Source organism: Cavia porcellus, unplaced genomic scaffold (genome assembly GCF_034190915.1).
Source record: "Cavia porcellus strain 051 isolate PalLab524CR breed Dunkin Hartley unplaced genomic scaffold, mCavPor4.1 scaffold_3, whole genome shotgun sequence".
Lineage (NCBI taxonomy): Eukaryota > Metazoa > Chordata > Mammalia > Rodentia > Caviidae > Cavia > Cavia porcellus.
The window spans coordinates 25,973,926-25,991,573 of NW_026947486.1; the positions used below are offsets into that span (position 1 = coordinate 25,973,926).

Sequence of the window (17,648 nt, forward strand, 5' to 3'; positions counted from 1 at the left end):
TTAATGGTACTGGTCTATTCAATATTCTGTTTTGATAAGTTCTATAATGTTCTGTATTTCATTTTATTTTGATATATGTGATTGAAAGAACAACTATTGTAAAGATAATGAAATATACTGTGATGCCTATTACTGTAATCCAGGTAACCTGCTGTGAAGTTCTGTACCAGTTTCACTGTACGATTTTAGTTGGCTTTATTGTGTCTTGTTCTGTTGTATTTTACTACTTTCAAAATAAAATGAAAAAAAAAAGAAAATTGTGAGTAGGCAATGGTGGTGCAGGTTCAATCCCTGCACTTTGGGAGGCCAAGGCAGGAGGATTGCAAATTCAAGCCTAGCCTAGAAAACCTAGCAAGAACCTGTCTCAAAATTAAAAATAGAAGAGGGCTGAGAATGTAGTGCAGTGCAAAAGCTATGAGTTTAGTGCACAATATTGGGGCACAAATCTGCAATTACTGGGGGTATCATATATTCATGGGCCTTCCTTATTTGGACCAGAACTTGTAGTCCCACATCAAAGCTTTCACTGATTAGAAAACTAAGACTTATAAGATTACCTGTATATGCCTCCTATTTACTCCTTATTTTCCAATGAGATGATGTCTCTTGTAGATTCATTCAACTGGAATGTATGGTAGAAGAATTAACATGGAACAGTGTTGAATTCAGCATGTTATTTTCTGTTGGATCTCTGATCCAGGACCTTGAACATAATGTCAGGGAGAATGATCCAAGTCTTTATGTAGAGCACTAAGAAATTAGAGTGCTAACAAATCAGGCACAGTGAGATAGTGACTTGTAGCAACAAACTGTTTCTTCCAACAAATCTGAAATCAATGAGCCTAATTTGAATGGAGGGTGTAGCTCAGTGGTGGGGTACCTGCCTAGCAAGTGTAAGGCCCTGGCATTGATCCTCAGCACAGAAAACACACATACATATACAAAGAAGCCAACCAAGTTTGATGGTGTAACTGGCAGAGCATAATGGAACTTTATTTTTTAATTTATTATTATTGTTTTGGTTTTTGATACAGGGACTCACTCTGTAGGTCAGTCTGGCCTTGAACTCACTAGCCCCAGGATAGTCTGGTGCTCCCAGTGATCCTCTTGCCTCAGCCTCCAGAGTGCTGGGATTACAGGAATGTGTCACCATGTCTGGTCTGGATGTAACATAGAACTTTAACAGTTAGAATTTTTTTCCATTACAGACAAGCCCTGGACCAAACTTCCTCAGGCCAAATGTTTAACTGCCACCCCATCCTCTCTTCAATCCATTTAAATAGGCAAGATATGAAGATGCCGAGTCTGATTCCCTTTCCCCCAGGGAAGGGAGAGAGCAGAATAGGGCTGAAGGGATAAATGTGGAGTTAAGTCAGACACAGTGGCAAATACTTATAATTTTAGCATCCTGGGAGCCTGATGCAGAAGGACTGAGAGTTCACAGCCTGGGTAATTTAGGAATTTAGGGAGACCCTATATCAAAATTTATCTATGTATTTATTTGCACCAGAAATTACACTCATGACCTCACACTTGCCAGGGAGACACTTGTGCTGCTGAGCTAAATCTCTGGCCCTAAATCAAAATTTTAAAAGCTAGGTTCAATCCCCAATACTACCACCACCACCTTTCCCCCCAAAAGGTGGAATTCTCTGTTTTCTTATAGTATATCTTCTCCCCCTCTCTTCCTTACTATAAAAGGGACTTACATACCTGGACAGTGAGATAGTAACTTGAAACAACATGATGCCCCTCCATCTCCTTTTGAGATAGCTTTGAATAATTATTTTTTTCACCATGCCCTCTGTGTTTTTGCAAATCTGCAAGCAAATGTGCTTGATAACATTGATAACATTGCTGTATACCTGTAATCCTAGAATTTAAGGCTGAAGCAGAATGGCCAGTTCAAGGCCAGCCTGAACTACATAGTAAGACAAATAAAATTCAGGATAAACCTAACCAAAAAAGATTCTTGGTGCTCATAATCAACATTCTGAGTTAACCCCAAATGAAACTAATAGTCAAGATTTTAAAGACATTATTGTCGTTGAAAATCAAATCTAGTCAATAGGTACCATAATTGATCAGCCAGAGTAGTGATTCTCAATATGTTCCTGAACCACACATCAGGAATACCCACCCATTCTCAGATATCACCCAATACAGTTAGAAACAGGGAAACTGGGGGAGCCACTCCCTTCCCTTCATTCAACCATAAATACAATACCACCCTAATGATTATCCAGGTTTAAATTTAGGAGGTAGCTGTGTCCCAGGTGGCAGATTGACACCAGGGAGAGAAGGAATGGGAGGCATCTGGAGTCAGAGGTGTTTGGCCCTTTAAATACTGGAAGTTTGAGTTATGGGGGCTTCTTTTTCCCCTTTCCCTTTATTCTTCTGCATTTTCCTGCTGTAACCGTCCGCGGAACTTCAATAAATGTAGCTACACTATGAGGTATACACTTAGCAATACTTTCCTTGTTTCGTAAAAGAACTATTTCGTACAAGAACCTGGACTATTTTGGGTCCATTCAAATATAATAACTCCAAACTTCCAGGATCAGAAAGTTTGTGAATGGAGCCTGGAATATGTGATTTAGATAATGTCAAAGATAAAGCCAGATTTAAGTTAAAGCAGTGAAAACAGATTTTATTCAACCATTGACAGTAGAGGAAACAGCTTTATTCTGATTTGCACAGACTCAGTATTTTAAGGAAAGAATGAAGGGAAGGAAAAAGAGGAGCAAATGAGAACTCAGTAATCTCAGTAAAGTGTAAAATGGATAGGACTGGTCAGTATAAATGAGATTAGGTCAGCTATGTATGAAGGCAGGGGAATTACTAAAGTTAGATTTCTATCTTTCTTTCAGAGTCTAGGAGACAGATCCCTAAGGTATCATTCTTGGTGATTACATTTCTAAGGGCTTCCCTGAATTTCCTTGGGAAAGAGACTCTGAGTTTTAGGATAGATATACACATCTAAAACGGACAGAGAAAGGATCACAGTTCTAAGCTTATTTGCTAAAATGCCCTAAGAAAGGGAGGCCTAGGGCCAATCATCAGCTTGAGCTAGAACTGTAAATTCTTTTCATAGCCCTAAGCTTTTTCTGAAAGAAAACTTAAGAGTGGGCTGGGTCTTGCCAGTGATTTGGCCTTAGGTTGATAAAGTTAAGCTAGTTTGGTCAAGTGTCCTACTACAGAGGTTTGGAAGGAGCCTATGTATTTAGGGTTTTTGCAAGTCTCATTAGTCCTCCACGTGATTACAATACACCCCAACATTTAAGAACCACTATACTTGTAGGGCATACCCAAGGTCCAAAGTACAGACTGGTTAAGGAAATACATTAATAAATTGACTGCCAAGAGTTTTATTTTCCTTCCCTCGCCCACCCCTCCCTTTTCTCCACCCCTTTTCCCTCCCCTCCCCTCTCCTTTCATTTTTTTTATCCTTTCTTGACAGGGTCTCTGTGTGTGGTCTAGGCTGACCTTGAGCTAGCTAAGCAATTTGTAATCTTTCTGCCTCAGCCTCCTAAATGCTGGGATTACAGGTGTGCATCACTACATTTGGTGTTGGCCTGCTCAGGGGGCCCAAGGTAGGTGAGATCTTAAGGTTAAAGAATACACGTGTGCAAAACATCAGCAACAACAGCAGGCAGCTTGGAGAACAGCAGAGCCAGAGCAAGAGCGCAAGAGAGTTGCCTGTCAATTTACTGTACAGTTCTTAGACAGATTGTTATCTCATGTTTACATTCTTACATAGTGCTGTAACCAGCACATATATGTTTACCTGTACTAAGTCATGGTTCCATAACTGTATCCCACTGTGTGGCTGTGAGGTCACATTCTTGGGTATTCTTAGATGCCCCTGAGCTTTGAAGCAGTCTGATTGGTTCCATATACTTGGTTCCTTGTGAGTTTTGTTGTTTTGGTTTGGGTTTTTGTTTTACTGATTTTTTGTTTTTCTGTGGTACTGAGGATTGAACCCAGGCCCTTTGTAGTGAATTACAACCCCAGCCCTTTTCTGTTTTTTTTTATTTTGAGACAAATTCTTGCTATATTGAATAGGCTGAATTCAAATTTATAACCCTCTTGCCTCAGCTTCTCAGAGTGCTGCGATCATAGGTGTGGGCCATTATATCTGAGTCTCGTGAATTATTTTATATCCATGATTTCCATTTTTTTTCAGGTGGAAAGGGCATAATTTCTTCTGGACCTGGTGACTGACTAAAAATGTGATATCTCCTAAAGGACAATGTTGATTGTGGTTAGTTATTAGTTTACTACTACAAATTAGTTCTAATGATAGTAGTTAAGTTTACCACAGGTTTCACAAACAAGAGGGGCCACATTTAGGTTGTTACTTAACTAAATTGTCACATAAGTGGTGTGCCCATGTCATCCCATTATTTCTGGGTTTTGTTTTTTGCTTCTCATATATTGTATAGCTTTGTCTCCAACTCCCAGGCTCAATCAGTGCTCCTACCTCTACCTCACAAGTAGCTAGGACTACATGTGTGTACCACTGTGCTTAGCAGGCCATTATTTCTAGATGCTGCAATTGTGTATGACTTATAGTTACCCTTAGATTCATGTTGGGTATATATTTTGAATTGTGGATACAGAGAAAACGGCATATATGTTTATGGGTCAGCCAAGAGTACTGTGGGTAAATATCTATTGCTGTGATGACAAAACTTTTAGAGCTTTCACTAATAACAGATGGTCCACTGTGGCATGTCTGCAATAGGTTTGCCCCCGCTGATCTACTGGATTATCTCCATAGCACCCCCTTTCTACTACCATCTCTAATTTCTCTTTATGGTTACACCGGACCCATCCATTGCATAGCTTCCCAAAGAATTTGGAATTGAATTGGAGAAAATGAAAAATCCTAGCACCACTAAAGCATCTGATTCATTTGTACTTAAGGCCCATCTGCATTATCTCTGGGTTGTGTGAAACCCTTCTAAATTTCTCTTCTTGCTTAAGTTTGTTGAAATTGAATGTATTTAAGGATATGAGTCCTAATGTATGCATGTAGTCTGGGAGAAGCGTTACACTGGATGTAGGCTATAGATAGTACAGAGATGACAGAGGCCAAATCCTGGACATCGTAGAGCACAGTGGGTACTAGATGACAGAGAATAGTGGTTCTAAGTGTTTGGTTTAAAAAAAGATGTAGGTTCCAATGCCAGTTCAATCTATTAGTTCTGTAGTTTTATTTATTTATTTATTTATTTTTTTGAGACAGAGTCTCACTATGTAGTTCAGGCTACCCATGAACTTATGTAGCCCAGGCTGACCTAGAACTCCTGGTGATCCTCCTGCCTCAGCTTACTGGATGCTAGTACAGATATGTGCCACAATGATTTTACCATGTTGCTTAACTTCTTCAGCTCTTACTGTATCTGTGAAATAGGAACTTATTAACGTATTAACAGGTTTTTATAATATCTACTACATGCCAAAAATAAAGCTGGACACTGGAAGAAAGCAATTTTTAAGATGTGCAAGGAGTTTAGAAAGGAAATAGAAATTATACTCACTGGAAGCATGTGACAATTAAATGATATGGTAGAGCACTAGCATAATAACTGGAACAATATCCAACTAATAAATGGTAACTTTTTTGAAGGTGCAGGGAGAGGCACGAAGAGGTCATATGGAGAGTTCACATCAGACTCAATCTTCTGTCATTATCCACCTAAGTAGTAACTGCCACGTGAAGTTTCTGTGGCAATGGGCCCCATTAGTTGTCTCTATTGCCCAATTCCATGGCTCCAATTTGGGAAACTATAAGTCATATGATTATGATTATAGGAAATGATTTATCAGAACATTTAATGAGGCTGCCATATTGCTTTTGTTGTTGTTGTATTGTTTTTGTTTTTGCGACAGGGTCTCACTGTGTACTTCAGGCTACTTTCAGCTTGCTATGCAGCCCAGACTGGCCTCAAATCCAGTGATCCTTTTGCCTCAGCCTCATATATGCTGGGATTACAGGCATATGCCACCATGTCTATATTCATTTGTGTTTCTTGAATCAACAACTAGTTTATAGCAGGGAAGTAATTTGATTAGTAGAGAAAACAATAAAAGTAATTCTCAAGCTTAGTCAAGTATCAGTATCACTTGGAGAACTTTTAAAACAATACTGATTTGACTGGGCATAGTGATATCCACCTAAATTCCCAGCTTCTTGAGTGACTGAGGCCAGGGAATCATTTGAGCCCAGGAGTTTGAGGCCAGCCTGGGCAACTTAATGAAAAATGTTTCTTCCTTTTCATTTTTTTGTTTTTGGTTTTTTATGCTTGGTTTATTCTCCTGGAGTATTATCCTCCAGGTTTATTCATATTACAAGTGGCAGGACTTCCTTTATTAAGGTTGAATAATATTCTATTGTATATATAAACTACATTACTTTAACCATTAATATTCTGATAGGCACTTAGGCTAATTCCATAGCTTAAACTTTTGTGAATAATGCTGTTGCAATAAACAGGGTAATAGGGGCTAGAGGTTTAGCTCAGCGGCATAAGCACCTGCCTTGCAAGCAGGCAGTTGTGAGTTCGAACCCCAGTACCGATAAAAATGAAAAACACCAAAAAAAATAAAATAAAATAAACAGGGCAATAGAGACCTCTGACATGTGAATTTCAATCCTTTGGTTATATAGCCAGAAGTGAGACTGACAGATTATATGATAGCTATACTATAGTTTTTTGAGCTCCTTTTTTGAGTGATGGTGAATCTTTTAGAGCTTTTAGTGATAACTAACAGCTCATTGTGGCACATATGCCATAGGTTAGTCACCAGAGCCCTATACTGTATTTCATAATGCACCAATTTACATTCCTACCAACAGTATACAAAGATTACTGTATCTCCAACATCATTGCAAGTACTTATTATCTCTTGTCATTTTTATAATGGCCACTCTAACTAGTGTGAAATGATATCTCATTGTGGGTTTTGTTTATATTTCCCTGATGACTACTGATGTTGATCACCTTTTATATACCTATGAAGCATTTATATATCTTCTTTTGAGAAATGACTATGTGAGTCCTTTGTCTATTTTCTAACTGGGTTATTTGTTTTCTTCCTACAGAGCTGTTTCAATTCCCTATATATATATATATATTTTGTACATATATGCCTTATATATATTTTTGGTATTAAATCTTATCAGATATCTGGTTCATAAATATTTTCTCCATCCCATGGGAGTCATGACTTTGTGGGGTGCAGTCTAGAACTGAGTCTTGGGAGTAGCCCTTAGGCTTGAGTTGACACTGGATGAGGCTTTGTGCTGGAATCTGAGCTGGAGTGCTCACTTTTCTCCAAATTCTCTCTTCAGTTGTGAGGGAAGGGTATCAATAAAATGAGGGCTGCATAGGAAATTATTCACATCCTCTTTAAGAGGCATTTTCTTAATTTTTGTGGTCCACTCTAGTGTCAGAAACTCTTACCTGGATTCCATAGTCATTGTAAAAGTATTTTTGTGTGTAGATTTTGTTCAGATTTATGTTACTGGAAACTCTCAGTCCATCATCTTGCTGATGTCCCACCGTAACTTCCATTACCAGATGATTCTTTAACAAATGACTAAATTGTCATTTTTGGAGTTGCAGGGCATGTATTAAACTTAAAACATGTTTAAGTAAGAGACTTCGTTTCAAAGGTTTTAGTCCCTAGTCTGATGGCTCCACTGCCTATAGACCTGTATGAGACAGAATATCATGGTGGTAGAGCCATGTGCCAGAGGAAACTGCTCAACTCTGACAGCCAAGAAGCAGTAAGAGAGAGAAAGAAAAAACACTGATTTAAGGGTTGGGGTGTACATACTAATTTTTTAAAAAATTACTTTTAATTGTTTTTTAAGAAAAGGTCTCAGTATGTAGTCCAACTGACCTTAAACTTATTATGTAACCTAGGCTGGCCTCAAACTCAAAGCAATCCTTCTGCCTCAGCCTCCCCAGTACTAGGATTACAGTTGGGTACCACTATGCCTGGAAAAGTTTATTTAGTTAATTAATTTACTTTTCAGACAGGGTCTCACTGTATCATTTAGGCTGCCCTCAACTCACAGTGATCCTCCTGCCTCAGCCTCCCAAGTGCTAGTATTATAGGCATGCACCACAACACCTGGCCCTGGAAAACTTTATATTGTGGTAAAATATATATAATATTTCCCATCTTAATCATTTTAAGTATATACTGTGATAATAGCATAGTCATATTGTAGTACAAACAAAATTTCAATTTTTAAAACTAAAAGTAGCTCTGCAATTGATTCTAGTCAGTCAGGATTAAGAATCGGTAAACTAGGGGCTGGGGATTTAGCTCAGCAGCATAAGCGCCTGCCTTGCAAGCAGGCAGTCGTGAGTTCGATCCCTGGTACCAATAAAAACGAAAAAGACAAAAAAAAAAATCAAGAATCGGTAAACTGGACTGGAAAATAATTTCTAAATACAAATTAAATTCCCAAGCCTATTTCCTCATTTGAAACATACAGAATGTGTGCTAGTCCTTTCCAATTCTAAAATTTCATCACAGCTTTCTTTCTATCCATCTCAAGGTCCTACTCCCATCTGTATCATCATTTATCTGTACTCTTTCACTTTTATCTTTAGTTCTTGACTTAAGACCCATCTTCTTCCAAACTACTTCAGCTTCCTCTAAATTCGTTAGTCACAGATGTAATTCTGTCATCTCATTATTTTACCTAGTGGTGGTCATTAATGACTGCACAATTTAAATGGGTTGTATGTTGGTTGTATCTCCCAATTTAATCACTTCCCATTTCTTTTCTAATGTGGATCATAGAAACTAGAAACTCTTTCCCTCAAAGCAAGCCATGAAACCTAGAAAGGGTCAGGCATGGTGGCACATACCTATAATTGAAGCATTCTTGGAAGCTGAGACAGGATGACTGCAATTTTGAGCTCAGACTAGGTAACTTAGTGACTTACAGACAGCAACATGCTATCTCAAAATAAAAAGCAAAACAACATTCGAGATGTATCTCAGTCCAAAATCCATGTTCAATGCCTAGTAATGAAAAGAAAGAGAGACAGACAGACAGAGAGAGAGAGAGAGAGAGAAAAAGAAAAGAAAGAAAAAGAAAGAAAGAAAGAAAGAAAAGAGGAAAGGGAAAGGGAAAGGAAAGGAAAGGAAAGGAAAGGAAAGGAAAGGAAAGGAAAGGAAGAGAGGAGACGAGACGAGACAAGATGAGACAAGACGAGAAGGAGAAAGGTAGGGCATCCTCCTCTTTTCTCTTCTTTGACAACTTTCATCGCAGAGATGTCCTGCCTTATACTCTGGAGGAAGGAATATAACACAGGCCAAGAAGAATCTGAACAGACAGGCTTGCTAGATTTCCATTTCTCAAATCAATTAATACATTATAGCTGGACATACTGGCATACTCCTGTAATCTTAGTGCTCTTGAAGGCTGAGGCATGAGAATTGTAAAACTGATCCTATCCTGGCTAACTTAAACTTAGTGAGACCCTGTCTCAAAATTAAAAAAAAATAAATAAAAGGGACTGGGGTTGTTATCTCATCTGAAGGGCCAAGGTTCAATCCCTACAACTGCAAAACAAAACACCGAGGATGTCCAGTGAAATCTGAAATTCAGATAAATTAATACATCATGTCCTTTTGTCTAGTCATGTTTTCTATTTAGGCGTGCATTCATCATCCTAAGCATAAAATCTGGGTCTTTTGAAGGCTGTCATGTCACATAAAACTTTGCTTAGATAAATTGCACAGTCATGAGTTCAATTCCTGTCACCAAAAAATAGAATAAAATAAAATTCTTGACACCAGGTCTTGCTAAATTTGCCAGGGCTGGCCTGGCACTTGTGATCCTCCTGCCTTAGTCTCCCAAATATCTAACATTACAGGAGTGTAGCCACAAATGTATTTTACCCCCAAGTGCTTGGGATGGAACCCAGGGTCTTGCATATGCTAAGCAATGCTCTACCACTAAACTATATATCCCCATCCCTACATACTTTTTGTAATAGGAGTGTTATCTATGAATTTTGATGAGTGAAGAAATATATCCACTTTACCTTTACAATTTCTGGCACCCAACATAGAGCAGCTAAGGTATGTGACTTACACCAAAAACTGCAGATGAGATAATGGGACAACTGACCAAAAGCCAACAGAGAAAAGGTAACATGGTTTTGAACCAATGTCAGCTCTCCCAGAAATCTGGCTGCAGTTTCTGGTCAAGAATGGGAGAGAAAAAGAATAAAAAATAAATGAAAACCAAAGAAAAAACAAAAGTTAAAAAAAAAAGAATTGCCAGAAAAACTTATTTAGCCTTCCCTACCAAAATTCATGTTACCAGGACAGTCATTTATATGAACTAGTTCTTGGATATAGGACCTCGAGTAATCTTTTGAGTATGAATACTCTTGATTTTTTATCTCTTCTGGCCCAGTGATGACCTTTTCTTTCCCTTGTTTGTCTTTTATATTATAGAGGATGATCATAGGATCAGAACACAAGCATAGACCCTTAATTCTATTTTTCAAGCAGGTATCACAGATTGCTGGGTTCACCATTTGCTCCAGACAGATATATTTACAGGAACTTCTCTGTGGGTCTCCAGGACCAAAAAAAAAAAAACAAAAAACAGATGAAGCTTTCCATTCATATTGTTTTGTAAGTTTATCTTTATGACCACTGAGAACATTCTCTGGTCTCTGGAAGCCAGGAAGCACAAGTGTCAGCTTGTGTCAGGTAACTGCTTGAATAGGCTTGGAACATAAATGTTCTGTGTCAGATATCAAGGAGTTTCTCATAATAAGAATTACCAGTCTCTAAGGGGCTTTTTGTCCTAACAACCTTTCATGCTTGAATTAGTACTAGAAAGCTTCCATTTTTGTACTGTCTGGTATGACAAATTAGCTGGTCTGTGACCAGAGGTCTCATACCCTCCAGGAGACCAAAACCATTTTCACAAACACTATCCTTTGGCATCAAAGGTAATCGCTTTCTTAGTCTATCATTAGGAATAAACTTTTTGGCTCATGGGGGCTAACTTGGCTCACTTTGAAAACACCATATGCATTCATGGCCTTGCTGGTTTGAATCACTTTGGGAATGGGCTAATATTTGGAAAAGTAAGTTCATGTTATGTTTTATAGGGATCAAACCCAGGGCTTTACACATGCTAGACAAGCACTCTAACATTAAGCTACATGCTGTCTTGTAAAAATATATTTGATTAGTGATTCTTGGTCTTTAGGTACCCGTTTATTAATACTTTCTATCCTATGGACAGCTATAATTTTTCTGTTTCTCTCATTTTATATCCTGCCAACTTAGTTTGACTTTCCATCTTTCAAGGACATGATGATTAGTAGGCCTGTATGTATACTATGGTCCATCAAAAGGGCTAGGGGTCTCTGAGAATAGGGCCAAATAAAAATGAGGGTTTTCAAAATGTGTAATTGCTATTGTAAAAAAAAAGAGAGGAAAAGAAAGTGCTCTAAAGGATATAACTGCATGTATGTTTAAGTGTGTTGGATTGATAAACGTTTTACTAAGTTTTTGTTCGATTGTTGAGCAGAACTGTTTGCAGTCTCACTGTTTGAATGTCAACTTTGTATGCTTTAATTTTGTAACTTGAACAACTATTTGTAAGATCTTAGACAGTATGTAATTTATCAACTAGTGATTTCTTGGTGTTTTATTTTTTTTTTAAATTCTGTATTATTTCTACCCTTTTTTGTTGTTTTTTTCCTCTTTAAATAATTTTTTTTAAATGAGAGTTTTAACTGACATATGGCTAGTGTACTGACTACTGCCACCTCTCAAGGAGTTTTGTCTTCAACTCTTTTAGTTGTTTTTGGTGTGCCTCTGGATCTCAAGAGATGTCTCATGTGTCCTTGTTTGGCTTAAAGACTTAGTTTCGGTTATAAATCATTTAATAGGTACCAAGTTTAAAAGAAAAAATAGATAGGAATATTTGTTGTTTGTCCTGGCTGAAATTGTGTGTGCATGCATGCGTGTATTTAAAGAACTATATAGTCAAGTGAGCTTAACTGGATGCTGATATTCAGGTTATATCTTTATTTTGCTTTGTTTTTTGAGACACAGTCTCTCTAGGTAGTTCAGGCTGGCCTTGAACTCACTGTATAGCTAGATTGGCTTCAGACTTCAAGTGATCCTCCTTCCTCAGCCTCTAGAGTGCTGGGATTACAGGCACACACCACCATGCTGGCCTATACCTTTTTTTTAAAAGATGGGATCTTACTAATGTTGCCTAGGCCGGTCTTGAACTCTTGAGGTAATGGAACCCTCCTGCCTCAACCTCATGAGTAGCTAGGATTATAGGTATGCACTACTATGCCCAGTTTAGGTTGTAGCATTCATTCTGTTGTATCTTGCTTCTCCCATGAGATCTTTTCAACTGACTGAAACCTCTCTTCTTGAACCCTTGCTATGGGCCCCATTCCTCTGTTGATTCCCTATAGGCATGAGTTTTTCATTGGCTTTTTGGGAAACGCTATCTTCCCAAAACTGGCTCCGCTGTGACCTGTTCTTTCGATTCCCTTCTGTTCCTCTTCCTTCGGTCTTCCATACAATTCCCTTCAATCTTTGATGGCCCTTACCTCCTCCATTTGGTGGTGAGTAGATGTGAAATTACTGAGGAAACATCAAGGAAAAATGATTCAGTTTTGTATGAACAAACTTTGTAGTTTGACTTCTGAATCTCATCCTAGTACCATCTGTGCACTTGTAAAATCCTGTAGTGAATTCTTGGAATTCTATGTTGCCTGGGCATTCATTTTGAATCTTCCTGTGTCTCATCTAATATAGCCTACTTTCTTGGAAAAGCTCCCATTGTTCCTGTACCTTTGAGATATAAATTTCCTACCCTTTCTTCTCTACAACATGATTTATTTTTTTGCAAATACAAACTTCAGGAAGAATTCTACCAAAAAAAGTCTAAAAAGAGAAGGAAGAACCCTGTTTCCTTTTGTAGTTTCTTCTATAATTTTTCTTATAGTTGCCTGACAACAAAAAATTAAGATAGCTGCTTTCTTAAATGTCTCACAAAATTTACATGAATAATTCAAGCAAAATTGTTAAGAAAAGTAGAGTTAAATGAGATATAATGGGAATATATTCATAGAGAAACTTTTGTTATCTAATTTTTTGTTTCTCAGATTTAAGGAAATATTTTATTTTTAAGCTTTCTATTCCTTAAAGAAATTTGGTAGCATATACTTCTGTGAAACACAAAAACATTCACATTTTTTTCCCTACCTTATACCTCCAGAATTTAGAAACTTTTTTTAGTATCCTTTAAGGAACTGACCTTAACATCATGGAGCCTTAACATCTTGGAAAAACTGGACTGGTGTCTTGAACAGATGGTTTACATTGTACTCTTGCAGGAGGATAAAATTGCTATTTCCTGGGAGGACCAGGAACTTCAAAATAACTGGGGGAATTCACTCAAATTTATAGGTACAAGTGAAATTTAATGGTGAGTTCTTGCCTTGACTTTGTAGCCTCATAAGGCTTTTAAAAGTTTAATCTGAGATTCCTTATAAAAGTTTCAGCAGCCAGGCGTGATGGTGCATGTCTGTAATCCCAGCACTTGGAAGGCTGATGCTGGAGGACTGCTGTGAGTTTGAGGCTAGCCCGGGCTTATGTAGTGAGTTCAAGGCCCGTCTAAACTACAGAGTGAAACCCTGTCTCAAGAAAACAGAAAAATAAACCTTAGTAAAACAAATTTATGAGGGCCTATGAGAACAACTACATTTCTTCGTATATTTATGTTAATAATTATGCCAAGTTTAATGAGACTAAAGTTATATTACAAATGAATCATTCTTCCTTCAATTATCTTTGGTAGCAATGGGGCTGAATATATAGAGAATTTTTTTTTCAAAAGAAAAATACAATGCTCCTGATATTAGACTCCACCTCATTGTTTCTGAGGGTTTGTTAACTGCCCTTCTTTTTAATTAAAGTACTCAATGTCAGGTATTTTGCTATAGCAATACAAAACAGACTAATACAGAACATTGGTATCAAGGAGTAGGATCATTGCTATACCAATACCAGAAAATGTGGAAGCAGCTTTGGAACTGGTGACTGGAAAAGTTAAAACAATTTGAAGGAACTGAGAGAAAGAAACAAAAGCAAAGCAAAGCAAAGCAAAACAAAGCAAAGCAAGCAGGAAGACAAGCAGACACACAGAAAGAAAGAAAAAAAAGCCAGTCTAGAATGTTGTGAACAGAGCAGTAATAGGTGATTATGGCAAGGGCTCAAAGGACAAGACTAAAAATGAGCTAAAACATATTTTAAAAATCAGCAAGTGGTCATAACCAGAATGCTGATGGAAAGTAAAAAGTATTCTATTAGAAATTGGGAAATAAGGGCAATCCTTGTCATATGCAGCACAAAGAACTTACCTGCAGTGTGTCTATGCCTTAAGGCTTTATGAAAGGTGGAATTTAAGTCATGGAATAAAATCTTTGGAAAAAAGATATCTAAACAAAGCAGTGAAATTTTATAACGTGGTTCAGAACATTCATAGCTTGGAGAAAAGGTGTATTCAGAACAAAATGAGAATGCAGCTTCCTAAGATCAGCACAGCTACAAGGGAGCCATGTGCTAGTAATCAAGAAAATGGGGAAAAGGTCTCCAGAACCTCCAGAATGATAGGAACAGCCATTCCTATCATTAACCCGGAGGCCTAGAAGGACAGAATACTTTTGAAAAACAAGGCCCAGGGGCTGGGGATATAGCTCAGTGGCATAAGCGCCTGCCTTGCAAGCAGGCAGTCGTAAGTTCGATCCCTGGTACCGATAAAAATGAAAAAGACCAAAAAAAAAAAAAAAAAAAAAAAAAAAAAAAGAAAAGAAAAGAAAAACAAGGCCCAAGGTGCTCTCCACAAATTTGCTGCTCATGCCTACCTTGCAGTTGTGTTCTCTGCTTCCATGGCCACTCCAACTATGGTTCAAGTGGGCCCAGCAATGGCTTGTACCACTGTTCCAAAAGGAGCAAGTGGCTGATCTTGGAATCTACATGATACCAAAGTGCAAAGGCTATAGAGTCATGGTGGCTTCAACCAAGATTTCAAAGGAAAGTCTAAGGGGCCAGGCAGAGGCCAACTTCAGAGCAAAGCCACTATACTCATTCTCTACTAGAATATCTAGTAAGAGCTCTGTGAATGGGAGTGCCACTTAATACCCCAGAAAGGATGTCACTGGCAGCATGCAATACCAACATGAAAAAGCCACAGATGTCTACTGACTAGCAGCCACATGGGCTACAGCCAGCAAAGCCATAGAAGCACAACTGCCTAAGTCCTTGTAATTCCACCTCTTGCCAATGTTTATAGTATGCCAGATAAGAAGTATAGCACTTAATATCTGTTCTGCTGAGCCCATTACTTCTTTCTCCTTTCTTTTCTTTTGTTTTTGGAATAAGATTATTTACCTTGTCCCTGTCTTACTAGAGTTATCTTGGAATGAATATATATATATATATATATATATATATATATATATATTTTTTTTTTTTTTCCCCAATCAATGCTGGGGCTTGAACCCAGAACCTTAAGCATGCTGCACAAGAATGTACATCCCAGTCTAATCACTTATTTTAGAGACTCGATGCTAAAACTAGTTAGGATTTTGGGACTATTTACATGAAATGAGTGCATTTTGCACTGTAAGAAAGACAAAACTTTGGGACCAAAGGGCACAATGCTATGGTTTGAGTGTGGCACCCAAAGATTCACGTATTGGAAGCATGATCCCAGTGTGGCAGTGTTGGGAGGTGGTGGAAGCCTCCTAAGTGCTGAGATTATAGTATACACCACCACACTTGAGTTTTCCTCTTTTACAATAATGCTCTAGTGGGGCATGATGAGACACAATGGTAAACCCAGCTACTTGGGAGGTGGAGGCAACAGCAAGACCAGACTTGGCAATTTAGTGAGACTGTGTCAAAAAATTGAAAAAAATTTTTAAAGGATTACAGATACAGCTTAGTCATAGACTGTCCCTGGGTTCAGTGGAAAGGAAAGGAAAAGTAAGGTAAAGGGAAGGGAAAAGGAAAACGAAAGGGAAGGGAAGGGAAGGGATCATAAAGTCCCTTGAGTAGTGGTTACCATTATTTGAGCAAACCTACGATGCAGTGGGCACAATGCTAAGGCATTCGTATACTTATTCATTCATTCTCAACATAACCCTCTTGAGGCAGCTGTACCTTATACAGAGGATACTACAATTGAAACCTTAAGAGGTTTTCCTAAGTTCACAAAATATAGGTCTTTTAGACTCCAAAAGGTATCTAAATTACTGAAATAAGAATCAGGGCTATTTCCAAACTATTTCCCCAGTGCAAGTTTAGTATGAAAGCCACCAGAAATATCTAACAATAAGCACAATTAGTCAATTAAGGATATAGGTAATGTTTTCACAAATGTCATTTAATACATCTCATATTACAAATGATAAAGTGAAGGCTCAAAAGATCTGTGAATCAAAAAAGCACATTTGTTTCTCTACATACCTTGTCTCCTAGCTAGGGATCACCTAAGACAGAATGCCTGAGTCATTGGATCAGTAAATCAAGTAAATTAAAGTAATAATTGAGTAGTCTATATCATCTAGCCAGCGTGGTTGTGCATGCCTGTAATATTAGCATTCTGGCAGGCTGAGCAGAAAGATCACAAATTCAAGTCCAGCTTGGGCAATTTAGTGACTCAGTGAAATTCTGTCTCAAAATAAAACCAAAGGGCTGGGGATATAGTTCGTGTGAAAGCCCTTGGTTCACTCCCTAGTTCTATAGTATTAGAAAAAAAGATAAAAAACACCTCATCTAACCTTGAGCATTTTTTTGAGACAATGAAGTCTCCTATATGGCCTAGCTGGTTTTGAACTTCAGACTGACTGACCCTCCTTCAACCTCTAGAGTACAGGGATTATAGACATGACCTGCTGCTACCCTCTACCTCCGGCAATACTTGAGAATTAAATCCAGGGCCTCTGCATTGAGCTATATACTCAGATAACTTGAGTTTTTTTGTTTGATTGTTTGTTTTTAAGTTTGAGAGGATCTCGACAAGTCACTAAGTTGCCCAGGATGGACTTGAACTTGCAATCCCTTTGCGTTAGTTTAGCAGACTGCTGGGATTATAGGCTGTGTGCCACCACACTGGGCTATTTTTTTTTTTAAAGATAAAGTCTCATTATGTTGCCTCAGCCTCTTAAGTAGACGCTACTTGAGATAGGCCTATTATTCTTCTTCAGGTGTGTTTTGAACACGCATAGCTCTTCTATATCAATTATCAAATTAGCAAGTGAGCTGACAAGAGTTTGACATTCCTCACATCATTGTAGACTGCTAAACAAGAGGTGGGGGAATATTTCCAAAAGGTGTGTTTTTCTTTCTTATACTTTTTTAGTGTTAAAGATGGAACCCATGGCCTAGTGCATGCCAGTTAAGTGCTCTATTATTGAACTACATCCCCAATTCCCAAATGTACATTTTTTTCTTAAGATAAACCATAAATACTGTCCATTAGAAGACACAATCCTTAATAAGTTTATATATATATATATATACAATATTATAAAAGATATGTGAAAAGTATA

At 37.9% G+C, this 17,648-nt stretch overlaps 1 protein-coding gene across 16 annotated transcripts in view; it reads right to left on the bottom strand.

Moving 5' to 3' along the window:
- The window catches only part of LOC100720927 (constitutive coactivator of PPAR-gamma-like protein 2), a 478,018-nt gene that overhangs the window by 252,036 nt on the left and 208,334 nt on the right, over window positions 1-17,648 (bottom strand). The window lies entirely within an intron of this gene.